Source organism: Elephas maximus, chromosome 7 (genome assembly GCF_024166365.1).
Source record: "Elephas maximus indicus isolate mEleMax1 chromosome 7, mEleMax1 primary haplotype, whole genome shotgun sequence".
Taxonomy (NCBI): domain Eukaryota; kingdom Metazoa; phylum Chordata; class Mammalia; order Proboscidea; family Elephantidae; genus Elephas; species Elephas maximus.
In genome coordinates this window covers 112782997-112809195 of record NC_064825.1, presented here as the reverse complement: position 1 = coordinate 112809195, position 26199 = coordinate 112782997, and the positions used below count along the sequence as shown (strand labels likewise).

At 37.7% G+C, this 26199-nt stretch overlaps 2 pseudogenes; both read right to left on the bottom strand.

Annotated features, from left to right (window-relative positions):
• Positions 1–3828: 3828 nt before the first annotated feature.
• On the bottom strand, positions 3829–4763 carry LOC126080400 (olfactory receptor 4C6-like; annotated as a pseudogene).
• An 11771-nt stretch (positions 4764–16534) lies between these two features.
• LOC126080399 (olfactory receptor 140-like) lies at positions 16535–17469 on the bottom strand (annotated as a pseudogene).
• Between the last annotated feature and the right edge of the window lie 8730 nt (positions 17470–26199).

The window sequence follows — 26199 nt, the reverse complement described above, 5'->3', positions numbered from 1 at the left end:
GATATTTGTGTTGTACAACAATCACTATTATCCATTTCTAAATATTTTCATCATCCTTAACAGAAACTCAGTTCCCCCTAAGCAATGACTTCTCATTTTCCCCTCCTTTCTGCTCCTGGTAATACTAATAAACTTTATACACTTGCCTATTTTGTAAATATTTCATATAAGTGGGATCACATAATATTTGTTCCTTTTGTAACTCACTTATTGCAATCAGCATAATGTTTTCCAGCTTCATCCATGTATCAGGACTTTACTTCTTTTTATGGTGAGTAATACTCTGCCTTATGTATATAACACATTTAGTTTATCTATCTGAGCCTACCTTTAACACTAGGAAAATTACCCAACAGATCAAAAATATTTAAGGTTAGGAATCTCATTTTGGTCCCTCCAATTATTAAATTCTATAAATGAAATAAGAAAATGATCATCATAAAGTTCTTACACCGGCAGACTTATTATGCTGTCACATACTTTTTCTCCTTCTTCAACATGGAGCAAGGTGAATAAATATAAAACGAATCCAGGTATTTAATTGTAAAATATTGTAAGCAGGCAGCAAGTGTTGTATTCTACTACAGGTATAACAAAAGTTAAATGGGAGCTATGTGCAAAGGTCTCAGTACTAAGTTTCTAGAGTCATCAAAAAACCCACGAAAGATTTCTTTTTTAGTTGTTATTCCAATAGAGTCATGGTGATGTCCGTGTTCTTTTTGGACTTAACGGTTAAAAAACAATAGGACCCTGCTTATCAAGGCCCTGCCTAGTTTCCATATCTCATCCTGTACCAAATTCCCCTTTACCCTCTGTGTACCAATTACCGAGATCTTAACTTCAGGCTAGTTGCTGCCTTAGGATTTCTACATAAGCTTTTTTTTTTTTTTTTTTTTTGCCTGGGATTCTTTTCCCATTGATTTGTGCTCCTTCTGTCTCATCATTCAGACCCTAATTTAGAAGCCACCTCTCAAAAAAGACCTGTGTCTACCTAAATAGAATGCCCATCCAGTCACACGTATACCACTCTATCATAATTTACTAAGAGTCTGTTATCACTATATGACTTTATTATCATCTTACATATATTTTTGTCTCCTGTATTGGAATGTAAGCTCCAAGAGGAAAGCAAAGCTGATTGTCATATAGACCACCATATACCCAGCACAAACTCAGCAATTATACCTCAATAATGAATAAAACTGGTGGTTAAGGAAAATTGTTGGCGGTTGTTATAGCTAGATAACTATTGTACATATAAATTCTGTACTTAAAAATAAAAATATTGATTTAAATGCTGTGCTTTGTTTCAAATACTATAACTTATCATTACAATTATTGTCATCATATATATCACATATATTTGTCTTAATAAGAAAATGATAACAATGTAAAATCATGCTATGACCTTTGACTTCCCATAGACCGAGTCAGGGGAGGCCTTTAGAAAAGAAACAGTGTCTCTGTGGTGACAGCTTTTCCACAACAGGATCAGGGAGAAAATAAACACCCTTTGTATTTAGAAACCCACATTTAGAAAGTAACAGCAGGAATCATTCTCCCATAGTTAAAATAGGTCAATATCTTTTCTCTTGTTGCATATCTGTTGCTATCAAGTTCATTCTGACTGACAGCAAGCTTACAGTAGAACTGTCCCATAAGATTTGCTAGGCTCTAATCTTTATAGAAGCAGATTGCACATCTTTCTTCCCCAGAGCAGCTGGTGGATTTGAACCATCAACCTTTCTGTTAGCAGGTGAGTACTTAAGCGATGTGCCTCCAAGACTTCTTTCTTGTCCAATAAAGAATGTATAACTTCATGACACGGACACTGTCGTTGTTGTTTGTTGTTGTTAGGTGCCGTCAAATCGGTTCTGACTCATAGTGACCCTATGCACAACAGAACGAAACACCAACCGGTCCTGAGCCATCCTCACGATCGTTGTTATGCTTGAGCTCATTGTTGCAGCCACTGTGTCAATCCACCTTGTTGAGGGTCTTCCTCTTTTCCACTGACCCTGTACTCTGCCAAGCATGATGTCTTTCTCCTGGGACTCATCCCTCTTGACAACATCTCCAAAATATGTAAGACGCAGTCTTGCCATCCTTGCTTCTAAGGAGCATTCTGGCTGTACTTCTTCTAAGACAGATTTGTTCGTTCTTTTGGCAGTCCATGGTATATTCTATATTCTTTGCCAGCACCACAACTCAAAGGCGTCAATTCTTCTTTGGTCTTCCTTATCCATTGTCCAGCTTTCACATGCATATGATGTGATTGAAAATACCATGACTTGGGTCAGGCACACCTTACTCTTCAAGGTGATATCTTTTCTCTTCAACACTTTAAAGAGGTCCTTTGCAGCAGATTTACCATGTGTCTGTCAGTTTGTCGTACTGTGGGGGCTTCCGTGTTGCTGTGATGCTGGAAGCTATGCCACCAGTGTTCAGATATAAGCAGGGTCACCCATGGAGGACGGGTTTCAGTTGAGCTTCCAGACTAAGACAGACTAGGAAGAAGGACTGGCAGTCTACTTCTGAAATGCATTAGCCGGTGAAAACCTTATGAATAGCAGTGGACAAAGACACCAGATTCCAAAATCTCTTGACTCCTGCATGAGTGACTCTTAGTCTGTTTCTGTAAATGATAACAAAAGGCTCTGGAGAATTAACCATATGGGGCAGCTCTACTCTCTCCTGTCAGGTTGCTATGAGCTGGAATAAACTTGACAACAATCAGTTTTGTTTTGTTTTGTTTTGTTTTGTTTCGTTTTGGAGTGGCCTCCGTATTAAATAGCACACCACTAAACTGAGATTATGCTTGCCTTCAAAAAGGACACTTTGTAGCACAAAAACCAGGAGAATTCTAACTCCTTAGTCATTTATATGTATTTATCTTTCCCAATTTTTCCCAACCATTGAATTTAAAAAGATTAAGAATCAACAACTAAGTCTCTTTTAGACTGACATTTATTGGATAATATTTATTAAGCATCTGCTAGTTGACTAGAGGAGTCCCTTAGTGGTACAAACGGTTAACGCTCTCTGCTGTTAACGAAAAGTTTGAAGTTTTAAGTACACCCAGAGATGCCTCAGAAAAAAAAGACCTGGCAATCAACTTCTGAAGAAAATCAGCCATTGAAAACCCTACAGATCACAGTTCTACTCCGACACACATAGGGCTGTCATGAGTCAGAATCAACTCCATGGCAACTAGTTAGCTGACTGGAAGTGTATGAACCACTAGGTTTACAACGTGAATGAATAAACACCATCCCTGTCCTAACAATTATAATTTTGTGGAGAAAACAGAGAAAATAAAAACACACTTACTTATAAAGTAAGTACAGTTTCTGCTTATTTATCGTAAGGATATAAACGGGATGGAAAGCTAGAGAATAACTGAAAGAAATTACTAGAGACAAGACTTCTTGAGGAGGTGGGTGGTCATCTGAAAATGAAATTATATATATATATATGATTGAGCCAGATGAAGCATCTGGAGAAGGAGATGCCATCAGACAGAAGTGTGAGAACAAAAGCCATGAACTGAGAAAAGCTCGGATTCTCCAAAAATCAGTTAAAAAAAAAAAAAAAGAAGAAGAAGAAGAAAAGAAAGACAAAGGCGGCTAGAGCCTTGTGAAAATGATGAAGTACAAAATGTACCAGAGAGGTAGGCAGCAATGTGGCTAGGCAGAGTACTGCAGTGTCTTGAGCAGATTTGTATGCTTAAAAGATGCCACTTAGTATTGTACAAGCAAGAGATTTGATTGAATGTGGAGGATGAGACCTCGCTGTACCTAAGGGAAAAATTTGTTCATGGCATGGAGGCTAGTGACAATCCAGGATTTGTTGCCTCTTCCAGAGTTTCTTCATGACGTTTTTCACCTCTGCATTCCTCAGGGTGTAGATCAAGGGATTTAACATGGGTGCAACAATGGTAAAGGACACAGCCGTTGCTTTGTCTATGGGGTAAGTGGCCACAGGTCTTACATACAAGAAAATGCATGGCACAAAGAACAAGATAATCACTGTGAGGTGGGAGCCACAGGTGGAGAGGGCTTTGCGCCACCCTTCAGAGCTGCAAGACTTCAGGGAGCAGAGGATGACCACGTACAAGGCAACGAGGATAAGGAAGATGGTCACACACATCACCCCACTGTTGAGGATGACCAAGAGGCCCAGCATGCAGGTATCCATGCAGGCCAGTGTCAGCAATGGAAATAAATCACACATAAAGTGATCAATGACATTGGGACCACAGAAGGGTATTTGGTACGTGAAGAGAAGCTGTATTGTTGCATGCATGGACCACGTACCCAGGCCCCTCCCAGCAGCAGGCAGCACACCTGAGAATTCATGACAGTCTTGTAGTGCAGGGGCTTACAGATGGCCACGTAGCTATCATAGGCCATCACGATGAGAAGGATGATTGACACCCCACCAAAGAAATGTTCTGCAAAGAGCTGGATCATGCAACCTTCTAGGGAGATGGTAGCGCTCTCAGAGGAGGAATCCACAATCATCTTGGGAGCTATGACAGAAGAATAGGTGACATCCATGAGTGACAAAGAAGTAAGGAAAAAATACATAGGTGACCTCAGACTCTGACTTGCAGTCATAGTTAGCGCAATGAGTAAGTTTCCCAGTACGGTGGCCACATACATGATTAGAAACACAGCAAAGAATATTTTCCGTAGCTCTGGGTTCTTTGTAAGACCCAAAAGAATGAATTCAGTTACATTGTTTTGATTTTGATTTTCCATTTACTGTAGGCTGATGTAAGTACACAACTATGAGCTGGAAAATCTGCAAGAGCAATTTTTTTTAATTATTGTAAAAATGTAATAATACAAAGGAAACATTTGTCAATTCAATATTTTTCACGTGTACAATTCACTGACAGCAATTACATCAACCGTGTTGTGCAACCATTACCAATATTTGTTGCCAAATTTTCCATTCCATTAACAGAAACTCAATGCTTCCTAAGTAATGATTCCCCCTTTCATCCTCTCTCCTTCCCCTGGTAGCTACTGTTAAACTCTGATCTCTATTCATTTGACTATTCTGGGTGTTTCATATTAGTCAAAGGACATACAGCATTTGTCCTTTGCAAAAACAGTATTATTATTTCTTTTTATTTTGCTTTAGGTGCAAGTTTACAGCTCAAGTCAATTTCTCATTCAAAAATTTATACACATTTGCAAACCTCACAATGTGACAGCAATATTATTTTTAATTGATAATCACCAGGTGTTAGGCATTCTTTGTGCCCCATCTCACACCCTCTTGACTTACCTTTCCAACCATTGCCCTCGCAACCAGCTGTTCACAATTATAGCCTGACAGTAGTTTGATTCTTCAAATTGATCCAACACTACCTCCTCTCACAGTCACATCTGTTGCATTCTGTCCATGCACTTGCTGCTTGAGATATTTTGGAGACCTTGATACATCATTCTCACGCAAACACACTTAGAAATATGAGGGATTTCACATTCCAGAGGGAAACTCTTGGTCATTTGGAAATAGGAGCCAGAAGATAAGTGGTAACCAGCTTAATTCAACCTTGGGTTAACTTGCTTTCCTTCCCTCTTTCCATCTTCCCAGTTCCTCCATCCTGTTTCCCAGAATAACCACCTATATACAAGCTCTTCTCTCAGCCTCTTCTTAGGGCCCAAGCTAGGATGCTGACCTTTAATCACTAGACATCCAAGAACTTGGGAATTTTCATTCATTTATTTTGCATATTTATTGAGCCCCTAGAATGTGCTGTTTGAAAAGCCTACAAGACAGAGAGGCCATATCCCAAGGAATCTCTACTTATTAAGGCCTATCCTCTGCTCCTCCCATCTACATTTCTTCCTTTTCAAATTGGTCTAGTGTTGTCATTGTTATTATTAATATCATTATGTATTTATAATATTCAATGAGTCTTTACTATGTCTCAGGCAGTAGAATATCCTATGAGATATTTTTGTCATTTTAGAGTTAAGATACTGAAGTTTAAAAAAAAAAAAAAAAACTCATTGCTATCAAATTGATTCCAACTCTTAACAACTCTATAGGACACAGTAGAACTGCCCCATAGGGTTTCCAAGGAGCCTGGTGGATTTGAACTGCTGAACTTTTGGCTAGCAGCTATAGCTCTTGGGGTGAAAAAAAATGACATCAAGGTCGTCATATTAGTAGTGAACACAGAAGCGAGATTTTTCTGGTTCTAAAATCATTTCCATTAACAAATTATATTGCATCTCTTATTCTAGTATCGAGGGCACAATATGTGTGAACCACTGTTTCATGATATAATTTCACTTTTCTAATAATCCAATGAAATAGATATATTCTTCCTGTACTCACCAGAACATTCAACAAGTCTACAGTAAAGAACATGTTCTGCTTATATACATTAAGTGTCTAGTACTGAACCTATAAATTACAATGAGTGAGTGACCGCCCAATTGTTTCTAGTAATTTCCCAGATGTGCTGATTACAGAAACTAAAACTTAATTCTCTTTCTCTGTTCCAGGAAGACCCAGGTTCACAAAGTGATAGACACCATCTCTGCACATAAGCATAGTGTATATCATTCCTTCCATTCTTCCTTGGGAAGGGGGACTCTCAGATAGAACAAAGGGTTCTAAAGATGAACCAAAGTATCAATAAATCAACTAATTTATTTTTTTTTATTACATGCTAGCAATGTGCTTTGTCTGCTTTATGCATTCTCTTTTTCTTTTTTTTTCCATATCACAGGAAATGGGTGCTATCATGAATCCCGTCTTGAGGATAAGGAAACTGAAGCTTAAAATCATTATCTCATCTATGATGAGTGTGGGTTATGGATCCAAGTATTTTATTTCTAAGCACAAGTGCTTCACCGCTAGACTCTACCACTGAAGATGTGATCAGCAGCCTCTGTTATCTAGATGCAATTGTTTCTGCAGCAAAGAACAAATGATATGGTAAAAGCACTGTTTCAGTAGGCAGCAAACTCCCCTTTACTAAGGGTACTTGAGAATAGGCTGTCTTTTCCTTGGCAGGAATGTACAAAGGGCGTTGCTTTAAATGGTGATATAAACTACATGTCCTCTAAATACTAACAGTCCCATTCTTAGTATCACCCTTACCCCTTACTCAACAAAGCAAGCAACTTCCAGAAGACTCTTTTCAAATCTACAGTATGGACCAACCCGAATTTCTTTCACCTGGAGCTCAAATAATTCAAAAGTTCTTGAATAGCTCTAATTAAATAGAAAGAACACATTCTTGGAAATCAGGATAGCTGAGTTTTATTCCACACTGTCTCTCTACTGCCTTAGGATACCTTGTTAGGATACTTACCACATTGGGCCTCAGTTTCCTCCTCTGGAGTGTGACTTGATTTTGGCAGATGACGGAATCCAAGGAGTTCAAGGGATACATCTCAGGGCTCTATCCCTTTCAAACACAGCAGCTCAGCTCATCTTCACTAAATGTTTACTCTTCCAAGTAAAATTTCCTTTGAGCCAATTTAGCACTTGGAATGTTTTAAAACAACACACACTGGAATAGATTAAAATGCTCCTCTGTTGAAATCTATTAATTTATCACAATTCGACTTTGACTACTAGTGCACATCTAAACAGAGCCTGACGTTTATGACTCTCCCCCACAACTAGTCAACCTGCTATTTTTGCTCTTCTCCTTCCCACTGCAGTCAGGCCCATCTCCTGCTACAAGAACACACACCTCAGCCAATTATTTTGTACCCTGGGAAAGGCCATGGATTCACAGTGAGCAGACTTAGTTTTCCATTCCAATCAGGCACTGGAAAAAACAGCTGCCCTTGAGTCAATTCCAACTCACAGGGACCCCATGTGTGTCAGTGTAGAACCGTGCTCCATAGGGTTTTTGATGGCTAATGTTTTGGAAGTAGATCACCAGGCCTTTCTTTCAAGACACTTCTGGGTGGACTTGAGCCTCCAATTTTTCAGGTAGCAACTAAGAGTGTTAACTGTTTACATCACCCAGGGACTCCATCAGGCTGCTTATTGACTTCATAGTATCAACTTTCCTAACCTTCAAATCCTGCAAAAAATAAAAGAATGTAATAGTAAGTAAAGTCAGCATGTGTCAAGTGCTTACCACTTGAGGGTACATGATTTTCTCTTTTAAATCCCACAACAACTGCATGAGATAGGAACTATTTTTTTATCAGTTTTTGAAATTCCTACCTGACTTTCTGATGCAGTGGATGAGGCTTAGGAACTTGTGAAACTTGCTTAAAGCCTTTTGGCAGGTACTTGATTGAGTTCACAGCACAGGCTACCAGCCACTATGCTCTACAACCCTTCCAAGAACTTTATATCCTGCCTCACAATACTATAGTGAAGGTCAAAGGAAGTAAAGAGCATGAGATTCTTTGGAGTGCACTGTTCAAATATTCATGATTATTTTCCATTCATATAAGTTACTACTTCCTGCTTCCTCTGCCCATGCCCTCAGCTGGCATCCAATCCATCACCATCCCTCCTTCATGCCTCACTCCTAATACCCCGTTCACCAGTGTCTTCATGAATATTTTGCTTGACATTTATGGTGTTTCTAATAGTCTGCCTTTCATACAACGCAGCAGTGAACATCATTTTACAAATGTCTCTGTTTACTAGTTTGAATATTTTTATTGGAGAAGTTCCTAAAAACATCATCACCGAGACCAGACGCATATCTCCGGAAAATAGTGACTAAGGCGATTAGTTTTAAGTTGCTGAATGATGTCTCACAACTTGAGATGTAAACTGCGATGGTGAATAGAAACTGCTCTTTGGTGCCCTTCTCTTCCTCCCCTCAAGTGGTGTCCAGGGCCTGTCTCATACCTGCCATACCCTAGTTATGCTTCTTCCCTAGATGTGCTTCTAAAAATACGCACATTTTTAACTCTGATGGATTCTGTACCATTAAAACCCTTTGCCTTGGAGTTGATTTGGACTCATAGTGACCCTGCAGGGCAGAGTAGAACTGCCCCATAGGGTTTTCAAGGCTGTAATCATTACAGAAGCAGACTGTTACATCTTCCTCCTTCAGAGCAGCTGGTGGGTTCGAGCCACGAAACTTTCGGTTTGCAGCCGAGCACTTAACCACTGTGCCACAAGGGTTCCTTTCTATAGCATTAAAAAAAAAAAAAAAACTCTCTCAAAATTCTGTTTTATTCCCATCAGTAATGTATTAAAGAGTCATTTTCCTGCATTTTTACTAACATTAAAAAAAAACATTAGATATTATCAATCTTGGTTATATTCAACGAATTATAGGGTAAAAATAATATCTCATTTAATTTGCATTCATTCAATCATTCATTCAAAGAATTTCATCGATGACACAGGTAACAAATTGGTACCCAGAAAAAGCTGGGTGAAATACAATGTAACATTTGTATAGAGATATACTGTCTATATACAGCTATCCATATCAAACTAATAATAATAATAAATTGTTAAGCACCTGCATTTTTGTACTTGGCTAGTTTTTGATATAATTATCTTATTTAATTCTCACATCTGGCAATGACGAGGCACACTTTATGACTGAGGAAGAGCAAAACAAACAAACTGCTCAAGGTCATACAGTTACTAAGTGACAAAGTCTGGATTTGAATCTATTCACCATTGCACTTTACGTCTCTAGTCATGAGACATCATTCAGCAACTTAAAACTAATTGCCCTAGGCATTACTTTCTGTAGATACGCCTCTGGTCTCAGTGACGATGTTTCTAGGAATTTCTCCAATAAAAATATTCAAACTAGTAAACAAAGACATTTGTAAAGTGGTGTTCATTGCTGCATTGTATGAACTTTATAGCTGATGTATGTTTCCTCTGCCTGAATTTTCTCACAGAGAAAATTTCTCCCATGAAATCCTGGATAACAAGAAGAGGTTAGCAATGTGTTCAGTGAGTGCCTCTGGGTCATCATTTTTAATGAGCAATCAGCAGCCCTGCTTTCTTGGGAAGGTATGTGCCCCAAACATATACATCATCAATAAGGACTTTAAAAGGACTATTTCCATTTGTAAGTCTTCCCAATACACCTTGCTTTTCTTGAGAGTCGAGGACTTGTTAGTGAAGACGGAATAATCTCCAGTTGTGCTTTTGTGTAGGATGGAAGTTACTATATGATTGTAGATATAAAAATTAATGTTTACTTGGAATTCTTCTGCAGAAAGGGAGGGTTATTCTTTCTTAACTTCTCCACCCTCTTCCTAAGCAAATCACCAGCATCACCCCAACACAACACTACCACCACCCCTTCAGCAGGGATGCTCACAAATAGGTGTGTAAGTTTTTATATTGATTGAGAGATATATTTTAAAGATTTCAACTCACCATGACATTGATAATGAAAACCAGAGATCTGAAGTATCATTTACTAAGTAAAAGAGAAAAAAATAAAAGCATCATGTAAGTTTTTTTCTCAGAGGCTATTACTAGAAAAATTAAGGTTAAAGAAATTGATACAAAAGGAAACAAGATATATAGATATATATACATAAAGAGAGAGCACCCTGGTGGTGTAGTGGTTAAAGTGCTCAAGTGCTAACCAAAAGATCAGGAGTTCAAACCCACCAACCACTCTGTGAGCAAAAGATGTTGCAGTCTGCTTCTGTAAAGATTGCAGCCTTGAAAACCCCATAGGGCAGCTCTACTCTGTCCTATAGGGTTGCTATGAGTCAAAATTGACTCAATGGCAATCAATATGTACATATATATACTGTTGCTGTTGAGTTGATTCCGACATATAATGACCCTACAAGACAGAGTAGAACTGCCCCACAGGGTTTCCAAGAAACGGCTTATGGAGTCGAACTGCCAACATTTTGGTTAGCAGCCAAATGCTTAACCACTGTACCACCAGGGCTATATATATATATATATATATATGTGTGTGTGTGTGTGTATTTTAATGTCTTAGTATATCTAAACATATGAGAGAGAATAGAAGGAAAACAGAAAAAAAAAATTTTTAAACTATCCTTATCACACCAAGTGTTCCCATTCCTTTCTACAAGCACATCTTTGAATCACATATACACACGCTTTTATTTGCTAATATCCATACCTGGATAAAGGCCCAAATATTAAATTATGACATTTCTGTTTTGATAACTTGCCAAAAGTATTAAGGTAAATGAAGCTAAAAATTGTTGATAGCTCAAAGGCTCTTACCTGAGATCACAATTTGTGTAAACAGATCAAACAAGCAGGTGAATTATTAACACATTTTAGGTATAATTGTGCGTGTGTTTAGATGATTCAATTATTTCAACAATTTCAAAATAACAACTTAAATTAATAGGAACATGTTTAATACTTAAGTTTTTAGGGCCATCTCCAAAGCTCAGTCTGGTGTCATCTCTGGCTTCTGAGAACCCAGCCAGTTACCCGATGATCTCGGCAGGTAGAGGGTAGAAGGCCGTTGAGATTAATATTCTAGGATCACGTCAGAGTAACCAAAGGTCTGACTCCGGCCAGGATTTACTCACATGAAGCTTCTTTTATAGAACAGCAAGAAATTAAGACACATGAGAGTTTCAGCTTGGTTGTTCCAAACGTAGAGGCAAGTAAATCAGGACCTGTACAAGCCAACAAATAGTCCTATTACTTAATGGGGAATTATTTTTATAGAACTCGATGGCAACAGGTAGAGTGTCTAATGATTTTCAAAAGAAATTTAAAACAGGTGCTCTAAGTGACAAGGACTTATATAGGGAACAACCTTTGTGGTTGGCAGAGTAATTTAAATTTTCTCTCAATGGGAAAGATTGCCAAAAGACAGCCAGGAAAGCTATTTACAAAATCATTCAAGGGACGGTGCCTGCCATCTCGCTGTACTTGGAGCTTAATTTGAAAGGAGTTTCCAATCCACATCTTAGAAGAAGCATCATTAATAAGATACCTCCCTTTGGGTAACGGACCTGTACTAAAAGGGGACAGAGAGCTATTTTCAAAAACTGGAAATGCACCAACTTGCATCACTGCAATTGCATCCCTTTGAGGCTGGGTCTCTGCTGACTCAGGAGCTAATCACCGTGCGGTGGATTCCCATCTAGCCCTCGGGGGCTGAGCAGCACTGGGACCAGGCCAAGCTGATGACTCACAAGCACAAACACAGATCCTAGTATTAACCATTCAATTATTTACTCCAGAACTAAGCTCTGTCCTTAAATAACAGAATGACCACAACCATCTTTCTGCTTAATAATATAGATGCAAAAAAATAAAAAAGAATACAACTTACTCTTGGCCATCTAGCAAGGACCAGGACCAAATTTTCCTATCACCTAGCCTGATGATCTTTTCATCTTGTAACACTATCATTAAAATTATATCACATCTGACTTTGTGAACTCCAAAGTCAAGAAAGACAGACCCTCTGTGCCTTGGGTTACTGGCACATTTCTATAATCACTTAGCATTTGATAGAATTTTTCCTTGATATTTTTAACATAATGCCTCAGTTGCATATAAAATTATGGCAGAATATATAATTATCTCATACAACAACTTTCTAATCTTCAATGGCAGTGCGCTGCTGGATTGAAGAAAGACGTTCTTAGATTATTCATTTTATATTTGAATGTTTATCGGAAGACTCATTGAGTCGTATTTTCATCTCCTACTCTAGAAACAATGTGAACAATTATTTTAAGGGCAAATAAAAAACATGGTGCAAGACTGGGTGTTTCATTCTGCTATGCGTAAGGTTGCCATGCATAGGAACCAACTCCACAGCAAACAACAACAACAAAATCTGGTTAAAGAAAAAAAAAACAGTTTCCACTATTAAGGACTGAAAAAAGTATCTCAGGCAGGAAAAATAAGGATTAATTCTCTCTTACTTCATAGGAAATTGTATTCTCAAATAACTTGTTTCCAATGTAGATATATTTGAGGTTATAGCTTTTATTCTTTTCTACCTTCATTAATAAAAAAGATACTAATATCCTACTTTTGCAACTTGTTCCTTGGAGTTTACAACTGGGTAATTCATATGTTTGACCTTGCACTTGGGAATTTACAACGGGTTCATTGACATATTTGACCTTACACTTTGCAAGTCTCCTGAGAGGAAATTTTACAAAATATCATCCTCACAGATGACGGACAACCTCTGCATTTGGATCGTCTTTGCTAATCTACTACTATTACTCTACCTTCTCATCTAACGATTTATACATGGAGCCTTCTAAGGTCCCTGAGTGGTGCAGAGGGTTAAGCATTCAACTACGAGCAGGAAAGTTGGCCATTTGAACCCACCCAAAGGTTCCTTGGAAAACAGGTCTGGTGCTCTGCTTTTGAAAGATCACAACCTTGAAAACCCTATGAGGCAGTTCTACTCTTATACGCATAGGTCATCATGAGTCAGAATCAACTCAATGGCAAAAAACAACAAAGAGACTTGCTTTTCCTTATCACACACAGATATATTATCTACCCATTTATGTACTTCATGTATCTCTCTGCTATATACGTACACACACACACTTCAAACAACTACAAAAATCTACATCCAGTTATTATCTTTTGCATCACTCCTTAATAAAACTATTTTCTTCATTATACTTATTTCTAACAAACTTACATTGTTCATTTATTTGTTGACTTGTTTATTACTCATCTAATCCTCACTGGAATTTAAGTTTCACACAAACATGACCCTTGTCTATAGTGTTCTACACTATATGCCCAGTCTTTGGAACTGTCTGGCACACTATAAGCACTGAACAATATTTCTTGGATAAAAAAATAAGCCAAAATTTCCTAAACTTAATTGGCCACACAGCCATTTTTCAAGTAATATATTGCATATAACACAGTATGCAATAACACTGGGAAAAACCCTTAAGAAACAATACTTACCTCTTCAAGATTCTGCCTTCATGCCCAAGCAGAGTATCAATTCACCTGCATGGTTGAGTTGCTTATTTTTCCTCCCAACTTCTCTCTTACTTATGGGTCACTTTCTTTTAAATTCAACAATTATTTATTCATTCCTTGAGTCCATCGAATCCCACTTTTTAAGTACACATACTCTCTTGAAGGGTGATACATTTATGGGAATGAGGTCATTTTCTCTGACGCAGGAATCAAGAGAGTGTGAGTAACCTGGGAAGCTGAAGTCAAGAAAGAGATGAAGGGAAGAAAGTGGCTCCCTCAAAAACAATGGACGAAAGCCTCAAGGACAATCTTTATAAGGAACAGGTCTGTGTTTTGATATTTTTGCATCACGCCAGGAAGCATAGTGTGAAGTGAAAAGAATAAAGGAGACGTAGTCTAAAAATTTGCCAGTGTTGCTTAACCTCATTGAGACTTGTTTTCTTCTTGTAGAAAATGGGGCAAAGGCCTACTAACAATGTTGTTATTGCTAGGTGCTGTCAAGTTGGTTCTGACTCATAGCAATCCTATGTACAACAGAACGAAACACTGCCTCACCCTGTGCCATCCTCACAATCATCCTAACAGTACTTGTGACTAGAATTAAGAGAGTTTTAGTATATAAAGAACCTAATAATGTGTATGCCTCACAATTGGCCTTCCACAATGGTTAGCTCACTACCCTCAATTAGAGAATGACTAATATTCTCACTGTTTAAACCAAAGTATCCTCACACAGAAGATCCAAATATGATTTATCTTATTCATTTTACGGTAAAATTTGCATACTTCCTTTAAGTAAAAGGAGAAAAGATTGAAGTTGTCAAAGATTTCATTTTACTCAGATTCACAATCAACACCCATGGAAGCAGCTGTCAGGAAATCAAAAGGCACATTGCATTGGGTAAATTTGCTGCAAATAACCTCTTTAAAGTGTTGAAAAGCAAATGTGTCACCTTGAAGACTAAAGGGTGCCTGATCCAAGCCATGGTATTTTCAATCACATCATATGCATGTGAGAACTGGACAGCGAATAAGGAAGACCGAAGAAAAATTGATGCCTTTGAATTGTGGTGTTGGCAAAGAATATTGAATATATCATGGACTGTCAAAAGAATGAACAAATCTATCTTGGAAGAAGTACAGCCAGAATGCTCCTTAGAAGCAAGGATGGCGAGACTGCATTTTACATACTTTGGACATGTTGTCAGGAGGGATCAGTCCCTGGAGAAGCATATCATGCTTGGTAAAGTAGAGGGTCAGCAGAAAAGAGAAAGACCCTCAACGATATGGATTGACACAGTGGCTGCAACAGTGGGATCAAGCATAACAACGGTTGTAAGGATGGCGCAGGACCGGGTGGTGTTTCGTTCTGTGGTACTTAGGGTAGCTATGAGTCAGAGCTGACTTGACAGCACCTAACAACAACAATATAGTAACAGAATGACCTGCATAAAGAAGCATTATTGCTGGAAAATATTGCTACATTAGAAAAATATCTGCAACAAATGTGATGTAATTTTTCCTTGAGGACAAATTGAATTATTAGGACTGAAAGTAAATTTCTTATATAGAGATGTAAACATAACACAGAAAGTATACTTTATTTGCAAAGAGAATATGACTGAGACATGGAAGTTCTGAATTTAAATTCTGCAGCTGAGATCTTAGACGTCGGACCTGAGGCAACTAAGTTAACTAAAACTCTTTTAGCTTCAATTTGCTTCTCTGTAGGATGGGCATATACTGAAACTACCAACTGAGTACATAGATGAAATGACCTAACATTCATTTGATGTAAATACATTTACAGAGCAATAGCTTTGGAACTTTACCATAAGTCTTTGTGTTGAGATTAAATTAAATTAAAAAAAAAAATGTTTACCTTCATTGTTTCAAATGGCTCCTCAAGTCTTGGTAAGAAAAAAAAGTCCTTTATAGTCATGAAAAACTTCATGCTACGAGCACATTTGAGAAAATAAGATCAAATTAAAGGTAAATTCAAAATGTGTGGCTTATATTTTGTGCTGAAAAAATTTAGAAACATGATATGAATTGTTTCTTCTATTAGTGCCTCTTGTTTTTCTTGATAGATTAGTGGTGAACCACAAGAACAAAAAATCAGCAGTGGTTCTTTCATTTCCAGCTGTCTATCCTTCCCCCCCACCCCGGCCCCCATATATTCAGGAACTCCTTTTCTCTTTTTTGCTTACTGCAGGCAAAACCAAATATACAAAAAAAGAAAGAAGTCCTGAGACCAAGGTGCTGTGGAAAAGCCAAATTCACCCAAGTAACATACAATTGAAGAATTTCATAAAATAGTAGTGAGACTGGAGCAAAGTGTACTCTAGAATCACCAAACAAGGGACTTGCAGTCCTTTCTCTGATGTATATCCTGAATGTATGCACAATGAGCATTGGAGCCTCAATAAAGTACATGAAAAACTATCAAAAGCACCTATCAAAGGGCCTAACCACCATTAAATGCTCAATAAATGTTAGTTTCTGGGCCTTGTTTTGATCAGTGATCTGCAAAACTTGAAAATCCTCTTTCACAGTTTACCACAGATATGATCCTTCCTATCTATTTACATCATCACTTTCTGGCATAATGAATAGCCTAAGCTACCCTTGTCTTCAAAAAACTTTTCATGGCATTTTTTACCTCTGTGTTTCTCACTGTATAAATGGTAGGGTTTAACATGGGGGTGAGGATCGCAAAAAAGACAGTCACCAACTTGTCCACTGGATAAGTGGACAAGGTACTGGATAGGTAGCCACAGGACGCATGTAAGTGAATATACAGGGCACAAAGAAAAGTACAACTACAGTGAAATGGGAACCACAGGTGGAGACGGCTTTGTGCCGCCCTTCAGAGCCATGGGATTTCAGGGAGCACAGAATGACTATGTAGGAGATGAGTAACATGGAAAAAATGAGCAAGCACATGGCCCCACTGTTGGCAGCCACCACCATTCCAAGTATATAGGTGTCTCTGCAGGCAAGCTTCAGCAGTGGGAAGAGGTCACACATGAAATGGTCAATGGTATTGGGGCCGCAGAAGGGCAAGTTGATCACGGAGAGAATCTGCACTGTAGCATGAAGGATCCCGCCAATCCAGGCCACAACCACCAGGAGGTGGCAGAGTCCCTGTCGCGTGATGGTAGTGTAGTACAGGGGCTTGCAGATGGCTACATAGCCGTCATAGGCCATGACAATGAGGAGGATGATCTCTGACCCTCCCAGGAAGTGTTCCACAAAGAGCTGAGTCAGGCAGCTGCCCAATGAGATGGTTCTCCTCTGGTAGAGCAGGTCAATGATCATTTTGGGGGTGGTAACGGAGGTGTAAGAGGCATCTGTAAAGGACAAGCAGGTGAGAAAGAAGTACATGGGTGCCGAAAGTGTGGGGCTGAAGGAGATGGTGATGATAATAAGCAGATTGGCCAGCACAGTAAATAGGAAAATGCACAAAAAGACAATGAAAAGTATTTTCTGCAAGTGTGGATTCTGTGTGAGTCCCAGGAGAATAAATTCAGTCACATTGTTGGGAGGCATAAGATGATCTATTAAGGGAATGATGTCTTTCTGAGACCTGAATTACCTGCAAAAAGATCAAGAAAGATACCTAATTAATGGTGAAAGGGTTATAGTTTGAATTTCACAATATACAAATAGGGTAGTTGCCATAATTATGCAGCTTGTCCTTAGCACCCTTCACCATGGTAACTGTTTCAATTATTCTTTCTTGCTTCGTCCATGTGCTTTCTCCTTATTTTCAGAGACACCTAATCAACTATAAAGCATCTTCTATAGGGCAACAACTGATGTGTAATTTACTGAGAAAATACTCAGCAATATACATGAGGGGAACTGGATTCTCATCCTGCTTCTGCCTCCAGGTGACTTTGCTAAGTCCTTTCCCTACGTTTCTGACCTCTCCTCTGCACCTGGGAGCTTAGTAATTGTAACTGTGAAATGTATCTTGGGAGCTTCTAAGTACTGCACACAGGTAAGAGTTATTATTTCTTCCAGAAGAATTTGCATTCGAATCCCCGGTTCTAACTGCAGAATGAAAGACATTGTCTCTTGGTCAAGAAATATCTATCATAAGGAGACAGATTAGGGAATTTTGTAACCAGTTGGAAACACCCACCACAAAACAAATGCTATTCATGTCTGTTTCCTTGCTGTGCCTACAAAAGTGTCAAAGAATGTCTGTAGTGTCTGGCACTTACCAAGTGATGAATGCTTGGTGAACTGACACACTTTCTATACAACCCTATGTAAGAATATACATGCTTCGACAATCCGTAAACCTAGGAACCCAAGTGCTCTGGTCCTTCCACTCTGTTTATTACTACTATGAGAAAAATAAACTTTTGGAAGGAAGTTGCATTCCAGTTTAATGTTTCCAGCAAATTTTGTGGGGTGAGTTGAAAATATTAGTTGGCTCTAGGAAACAGCATATTACCAGATCATTGACTGTCAAGATAATTATAATTTTGGCTCATTAATACAGTTTATTTTATGAAATTATATTGCAATGAAATTTAACTTAGTTCCACTCAGTAAAATTACAGCCTTAATAAAATCAGATAAAACAAACAACCAACCAAATCTCTTGGATAGGTTTTTAGTCCACGAAGGTCTATCAAGAAAGGGGAATCCTTATTTCCAAAGTTTTAAGAATAGAATTTTAACTTGGAGAAGAGAAAGAAATATATTTTTGGTAAGATAAATAAAATGTTGAATATATATGAATATATACATGCATATATATATAATATATACACATGCAAACCTATAAAATCTACTTATTACATGTTCACTCATTCAATAGATATTTATTAGACTCTCATTATGTACATTGATATATACATTTGACTACATGAAGTCATGAAAAAAGTCCTTGTTACTGCTTCAGTGATACCTCTCCCTAGCACTTTATTAGCAAAGAGCAATGGCTCATCCATCCATGAGATGAATGATCCTCCTATGTCTTTTGTGCTCCTGCTGTATGAATTCTTATGCCTTCTTCTCCCATCCTGCCCAGCAGGTCCATCATCCGTCACTCTTAGTTACAAGATTTTGCATTATTTATAAAGTGAGGATAATCATCCCATATTTGGAATCATAAAATTCCCAGAGAAAAGAGAAAACATAAAGGAAAATTTATTCTTTAAAAATTATGTATTTTCTTTTCAAAAGTAATTAGATAAAAAATTAGATAAAGGGCTTTTATTTTTTAATTAGGCAAGATGAAAATCTTACGCCTATGTGAAAACACAGCGCAACAGCTTTTTTGCAATTCCTTTATTCTGAGGTAGACTCCCCCAAAAGAGTATGATGTACACAAAGGAAAAATAAGGCACTATTTATAAAAAGTGTTTTAACAATAGCTATGAAGAAATAGAAATCACTTTGTCTTTTTCCTTTAGTGCAATAATATTTTTCCTTGAAAATATTTTAAAAAGAAAAATTGTTATGTACAAATATGTTCAACACAATTATTATTAATAAACCAATAAAAAATAAAACTGCATGGCATGTCCAGCATTAGAAAAATGGTGAAGCCAAATATTTTGCATTTCATGGAATGGTGTATAACTTTTAAAAGGGATTTTTTTTTTTAAAGAATTGTGTAATGTCATAGGAAAACTCTTCTCGTCATTTAAGTGGGATGATTTGCATACGAATTTGGACATCTAATTTGATTCTAACTAATTTAAATATATTTCAATTGAAGGAAAGGAAAATAATTTGAAATGTTGTTATTTGGTTGGAGGGGGTGGAAGGTGACCATATAGTTTTAAGGTCCATTTAAATCTGAGATTCTACAATTATATTCTTTTCTCAAAAAAAAAAAAAAATTCTCACCTATGAACTTATCTAACACAGCTTCATGCCCAAGGCCCCAAGCCACTGTTAAATCACCCAGACAGAAATAAGAAATAAGTAAAGTTGTAAGATTTAAAGTGCCAATAGCTCAGCTACAATAAATCTCTTTGCTGATTTATAAATGGCACCTTTGAATAATGCCTTTCTCTTGAGGCTTAAAAGTATTACTACGTATCCTACTTGCAGGCAACTTCTCTGAAGTTTCTTAGCTCTAGCTAATGAGATCTCAGGAGTATTTCATCATCATTAGCAGAACTTGCCAACCACCCAATTATTTCCAGTTACCTAACCGAACATCAGAGGAGAACTTTTATAACAATCCATCTTTAGTTTTTAAATTCTTCCCTAAGTCTACAAGAAGAAAAATCACATGACAAGAGAAAAAAATGAGTTGACCACTTAAGAATAAAATAAAAGATATTAGACTCTGGATATTTTGATAACAAATTAGCTTAGTGGGCAGTTTCTAGGTGTTTGGCGTTATATAAACAGCTGCTAATTTTTTTTTTTTTTATCTTAGTTATCTAGTGCTGCTATAAGAGAAATACCACAAGTGGATGGCCTTAAAAGAGAAATTTATTCTCTCTCAGTCTAGGAAGATAGAAGTCCAAATTCTGAGTGCCAACTCTAAGGTAAGGCTTTCTTTCTCTGTGGGTTCTGGAGGAAGCTCCTTGTCATCAATCTTCCCGTAGTCTAGGAGCTTCTCTGTGCAGGAACCTCAGGTCCAAAGAATGCACTCTGCTCCTGGCATTGCTTTCTTGGTGGTATGAGTTTCCCAGGTCTCTCTGCTCAATTCTTTCTTTTCTATCTCAAAAGAGATTATCTCAAGACACAATCCAATCTTGTAGATTAAATCCTGCCTCATTAACACAACTGCCACTAATCCCATCTCATTAATATCCTAGAGATAGGATTTACAACACATAGGAAAATCACATTAGATGACAAAATGATGGACAATCACACAATACTGGGAATCATGGCCTAGCCAAATTCACACACATTCAATTCAATCCATGATATTCCACCCTTTAGCCCTCAAAACTTCATGTTCTCACCACGTGTAAAACACATTCACCCCATCGTATCATAGCAAAAGTCTTAAGCAACTCCAAGTCCAAAATCCAAAAACTCTTCCTCATCTGCAAAATCTAGAATAGAAGTTATCTGCTTCCAAAGTACAATGGTGGAACAGGCACAAACTAAATATTTCCATTACAAATGTAAGAAATTGGAAGGAAAGAAGGGATAACAGCCACCATGCAAGTCAGCAGAACACATTACATTTGCCCTTAAGGCTTTGAAAACAATCCTCTGTTCTCTGAGACCATTTACACAAAGGCCCTGCCTTCCAGATTTAGCTATTGGCCATGCTTTCTGGATTCTGAGTGGAGGTCCCTCGGCCCTGGGCCTCTGTTCTACCTTCCAGGCCCACTAAGACAGCAACTCTGCTCCTTGAGCTTTAGGCACACCATTCTCCTAGTCCATCTGAGTGGTGACTCCTCTCTTAGAAATACCAGAGGCCATGGTTTCACCCTTTGAGACCCCAGAGGTTGTGGCCATACGCTTTGAGACTGAGGCAGCTTGTTTTCCTGTGTTCCTTGTCTTTTCAGCTTCTGCCTCCTGGTTTCTTGTCCTCTCAGTCCCTAGGGCCTCACAACCCACATCTGCCCTGCTGGGGAAAGTTTTCCAAAGTTCTGTAGCTCCACTGATAAGTATCTGGAGACACCCCACTCTGCCAAGAAGCCTACTGCCAAAGGCCCTCAGCTCTCTCACTCCATGGGTGGGCTCCAGTGTCATCTCATGTTGGTCTCCTTCTTCTGCCACTGCTGGTTCTCTGCTGCTGCTTCTTGCCATCTGTGCCATCTCCAGTGTAACAGCTCTCTTCATTTCCCTCTGAATCCTCTATACACTCACTGTTTCAAAACTGCTTCCACATTTTAGGTATCTCTTAGAGCAGCACCCCACTCTTGGTACCAAATTCTTAGTTATCTATTGCTGCTATAACAGAAATACCACAAATGGGAGGCTTTAACAAAGAGAAATTTATTCTCTCACATTCTGGGAGGCTAGAAGGCCAAATTCAGGGTTCCAGCTCTAAGGGGATGCTCTCTCTGTCCTTGGGTTCTGGGCAAAGGTCCTTGTCATCAATCTTCCTGTGGTCTAGGAGCTTCTCTGTGCAGGAATCACAGGTCCAAAGATGTGCTGTGCTTCTGGCATTGCTTTCTTGGTGGTATGAGACCCCCATGTCTCTCTGCTCAACTCTGTCTTTTCTGTCTCAAAAGAGGATGGCTCAAGACACAATCTAATCTTGTAGATTGAGTCCTGCCTCATTAACATAACTGCCATTAACACCATCTCATTAACATCATAGGGACAGGATTTACAACACATAGGAAAATCACATCAGATGACAAAATGAAGGAAAATCACACAATACTGGGAATCATGATCTATCCAAATTGATACACATGTTTTTGGGAAACACAATTCAATCCATGACATGTATGTAACTATCTGACTTTTTAATTCTTCGCTATAATATTTTGTGTCTTTATCAAGCCACCCTTTATGTGATTCATAATTTTTAAGTGTTGTATTCAGGTATATAGGAAGAGACAGACATGACCCCTTCATACTGAGTACATTGTTAAATACTTCCTCATAGCATTGATTCTCTAATCCTGGAATTAGACTAATATGATAATGAGGAATTAATTTCATGTCTTGAATTATTTATAAACAGAAATAGTTTATACACTGAGCCATTTTCTGCAGCCTTTTAAATTGAGTCAAACAATAGCCCTATGTAATGGGAATGACACAGCTATCAATATTCACATTTTATAACCAGGAAAACTAAGATAGGGAATCAGGAAATTGACTACCAAGGTAAAAGAAGAAACTAACCCTCCTGAATCCTGGTTCAGGTTTCCTCTTCTTAGATTATTGTTTTACAGCATAAGTGTCATGGCACATTTATGTTGACATCCATTTTGAATACATTGCAAGTCACCTATTAAAAATAATAAAATGCCAATGTTTGAAAAATTATTTTTAAAAACAAAATAAATTCAGTTCAGAAACATTCCTATACAGGACCACATTTATTCACCTATGTTCAACTGTGCTGTTTAAATAAAAGGAAAAATAAATTGCGTTTAGCTTCTGAATTGGTTCAAGAGGGTACAGTCACTGTGAGCAGCATGTATAGTGGGAGAAAGCTGTCTGGGACCATGTGACTAAACTTATTTTGACTAAACATCTGACTATTATAGTGCTTGTCATGGCAGGTTCTATAGTTTGAAAGAGGATGTGAAATTATACAAAGAACTATAATTAATATGGATTTCCATCTGTAAAAATGTCTTCAACTTTGTTTTTCAACTCTGGAATGAAAGTACAGAATCAGAATTAGTCAAATTAGCATGTACTTCCAAGGTCATTTTACCCATTCTCCTAAAAGATTGAAATCCATTCAGAGTGACCCATTAAATTGTCATCTAATCTCTATTAAGCAACTAAAGTGGTGAGGAGAGAGATTTCTTTAGACTCCCTTACACCTGTCTAGTCTAGTTCTGCATGGCTTAGAGTAGTATGAAATAGAGAAAGGGCAGAGTCTACGGTTGTTGTTGTTAGTTGCCTTCAAGTTGGCTCCAACTCATGGCAACCCTATGTATAATGGAACAAAACACCGTCCAGTCTTTCACCATCTTCAAAATCTTTGATATATTTAAGACCTTTTTTTGGCTATTGTGACAATCCATCTCATTGAGGGCTTCCCTTGTTTTCACTAACCCTCTACTTTACCAAAAAATATATCCTTTTCTAGCAGTTGGTTTTTCCTGATGATGTGTCAAAAGTAAGCAATCAAAAGTTTCATCGTCTTTATTTCTAAGGAGCATTCTGATTGTATTTATTCTAAGACTGTTTTGTTTACTTTTCTTGCAGTCCAACGTATATTCAGTATTCTTCACCAACACCACAGTTTGAATACATCAGTTCTTGTATGGAATTAGGTCTAAATCAGTTAAGATTGGCTCTGAAGGTAATTTTTCAAAAGGGGTGTCCCTGAAGCTATATCAGAAAAGCTTGTTTCCAGAATACAATTCGAAGGAAAGTGTGGAAAAAACACTGGATAGACAGTAACATGGATTTTCAAACTGGAAGATAAATTAGAATAAAAACAGGAGAAATGAAATATGCATCAGATCACAGTTGGGAAGATACCAGTTGAGCTACAGTTTCATGTTTGACAGATTTAGGGACTGATTCCACACCAAAAAGAAGTGTGACTGCCAAAGTGTTCGTCTTATGGCCAACTTCATACATTTCAATCAGCAGAGGTCCATGTTTTCAAGGCAATAAAACCTTCAAGAGCAGAGGTCTTATCCTCAGTTATTTAGTCCAGGCCAAAGATCCTTTCATCAAAAGAAAACATCTCCTGAGCTGTTTACCAAAAATGGAAATGTTTAGGGTGGTGGGCTGTGGCCAGCTCTTGGCCTGTAGAAATATAATCTCTTATGACTCTTCCAATTTTACTTCTTCCAAATGAAGTAGAATCAAATATAACAATATTTAAGGAAATAAAAATGGAATGAACAAAATCAAAGAGCTTGGAAACACCTCCTAAGTTACCTAAGTAAACTATGTATAAATATAGGGAGACCTATATAAGATCATATAATGAGATGGTGGCACCCAAAAAAAAACCCACTGCCACCGCACAGTAAGGAAAAAAAAACCAGTGTCTACTGATCCTGAAGCTGGTGTTCTTACCCCGCACTGTGTTTCACAGTCATAATATCTTGCTAATTATTGTTGCATCCTCGAGTCCTCTGACTTCTCGAATAAAAGGTATGATACCCATGAGGTGGGAGGCTAAAACACTATGTCAAAGTGTCCTATAAAGACATCTATGGCATACATTCATCTTGTGGTCTCAAACTTCGTTTTTTAAAAGAACCAAAACTTATTTGCAACAAAGTCTTATGAGTTAGGTAAGTTCTTTAGCCTGGAAATCTTCCTTTGACCAACTGAGGAGTAATGATTTCTCTTTTCTTGTACGCCTTATGCTTAAGCCATCTCTGGAAGCAGTTTGCAAAGAGGAGTCTCAGATATATACTTAATAATGTTAGATACAAGTAACAATGTAGTGAATTTTTAATAGTGAAATTGATATGTTACAACGTGTTTTGGGGGGAAAAAAAGGCACTTAATTACCACTAAGGGGCCATGGTGACCCACTGATTAAGAGTTAAGTCTGTTAACCAAAAGGTCAGCAGTTTGAATCCACCAGCTGCTCCTTGGAAACCCTATGGGGCACTTCTACTCTGTCCTATAGGATCTCTATGACTCGGAAACAACTCAATGGCAATGTTTTTTTTTGTTTGTTTCTTTGTTTAAATGACTTTAAATCTAATAAAATGTCACTTCCTATGACACATGGAGCCTTGGTGGAGTAGTGGTTAAGAGTTTGGCTGCTAACCAAAAGGTAAGCAGTTCAAATATATCAGTCTCTCTTTGGACTTAGGGTACTATAGGGTGACTGTGTATCAGAATCAACTTGATAGCAACAAGTATGACATAAAATTAAAAAATAAAAAATAAAAAAAACAGACCATAACTAAGTATAACTAAGTACTAGCACAAAATAATTATATATATAATGAAAAAGTCACAGGATGTGAAGTGAGAATATTTGAGCTCAAGGCTGATTTATTTGTTCTATGATCTAATTATTTAAATTTTATGACCCAACTTTTTTTTTTCCAGTAAAATAATAACATTAACTAAATTTCAATGTTATAGGGTCATTGTAACCACCAAAAAAAAAAAAAAAAAAAACCACCAAAGGACACTTTAAAATTTCACTTAGGTTCAAATACAATTAATTTTAATTACTGACAGCTTTTACTTGACAGAACAAGAAGCCCATATAATTTTAAACATTGGTATATTGTCAGTGTGCTGAGAGAGTATTAGCAAGTATTTTCTTTCTAAACTGTATTCTGCACTGTCCTAGACACCAGTAGCCAATATGGGTTCTGAGTAACAACAGCTCACATGTGCAAGTCAGTTATAAAACTCTGCAATTAGAGAAGAGAATTTTCAATTTGCAACAAAGCAAGAAAGGCTTCAATATAAAATAAAGGCTGCCTTTGATCCTGATACAATTTGAAATGGTTGAAAGAATATGGGATTTGTAATTAGAACAAATGCAGATTCAAATAGCTCTGCCTCTGACCTTGGGCTGATCATTTAGCCCTTTTTAACTTAATTTTTGTCATCTGTAAATCAGAATAATTGTTGCAAAGTGCAATGTGAAGGATCACTTTTGTGTGGCCTGTCTAGCCACGGTCTTGTAACTCCCAGCAGCACTCCGTG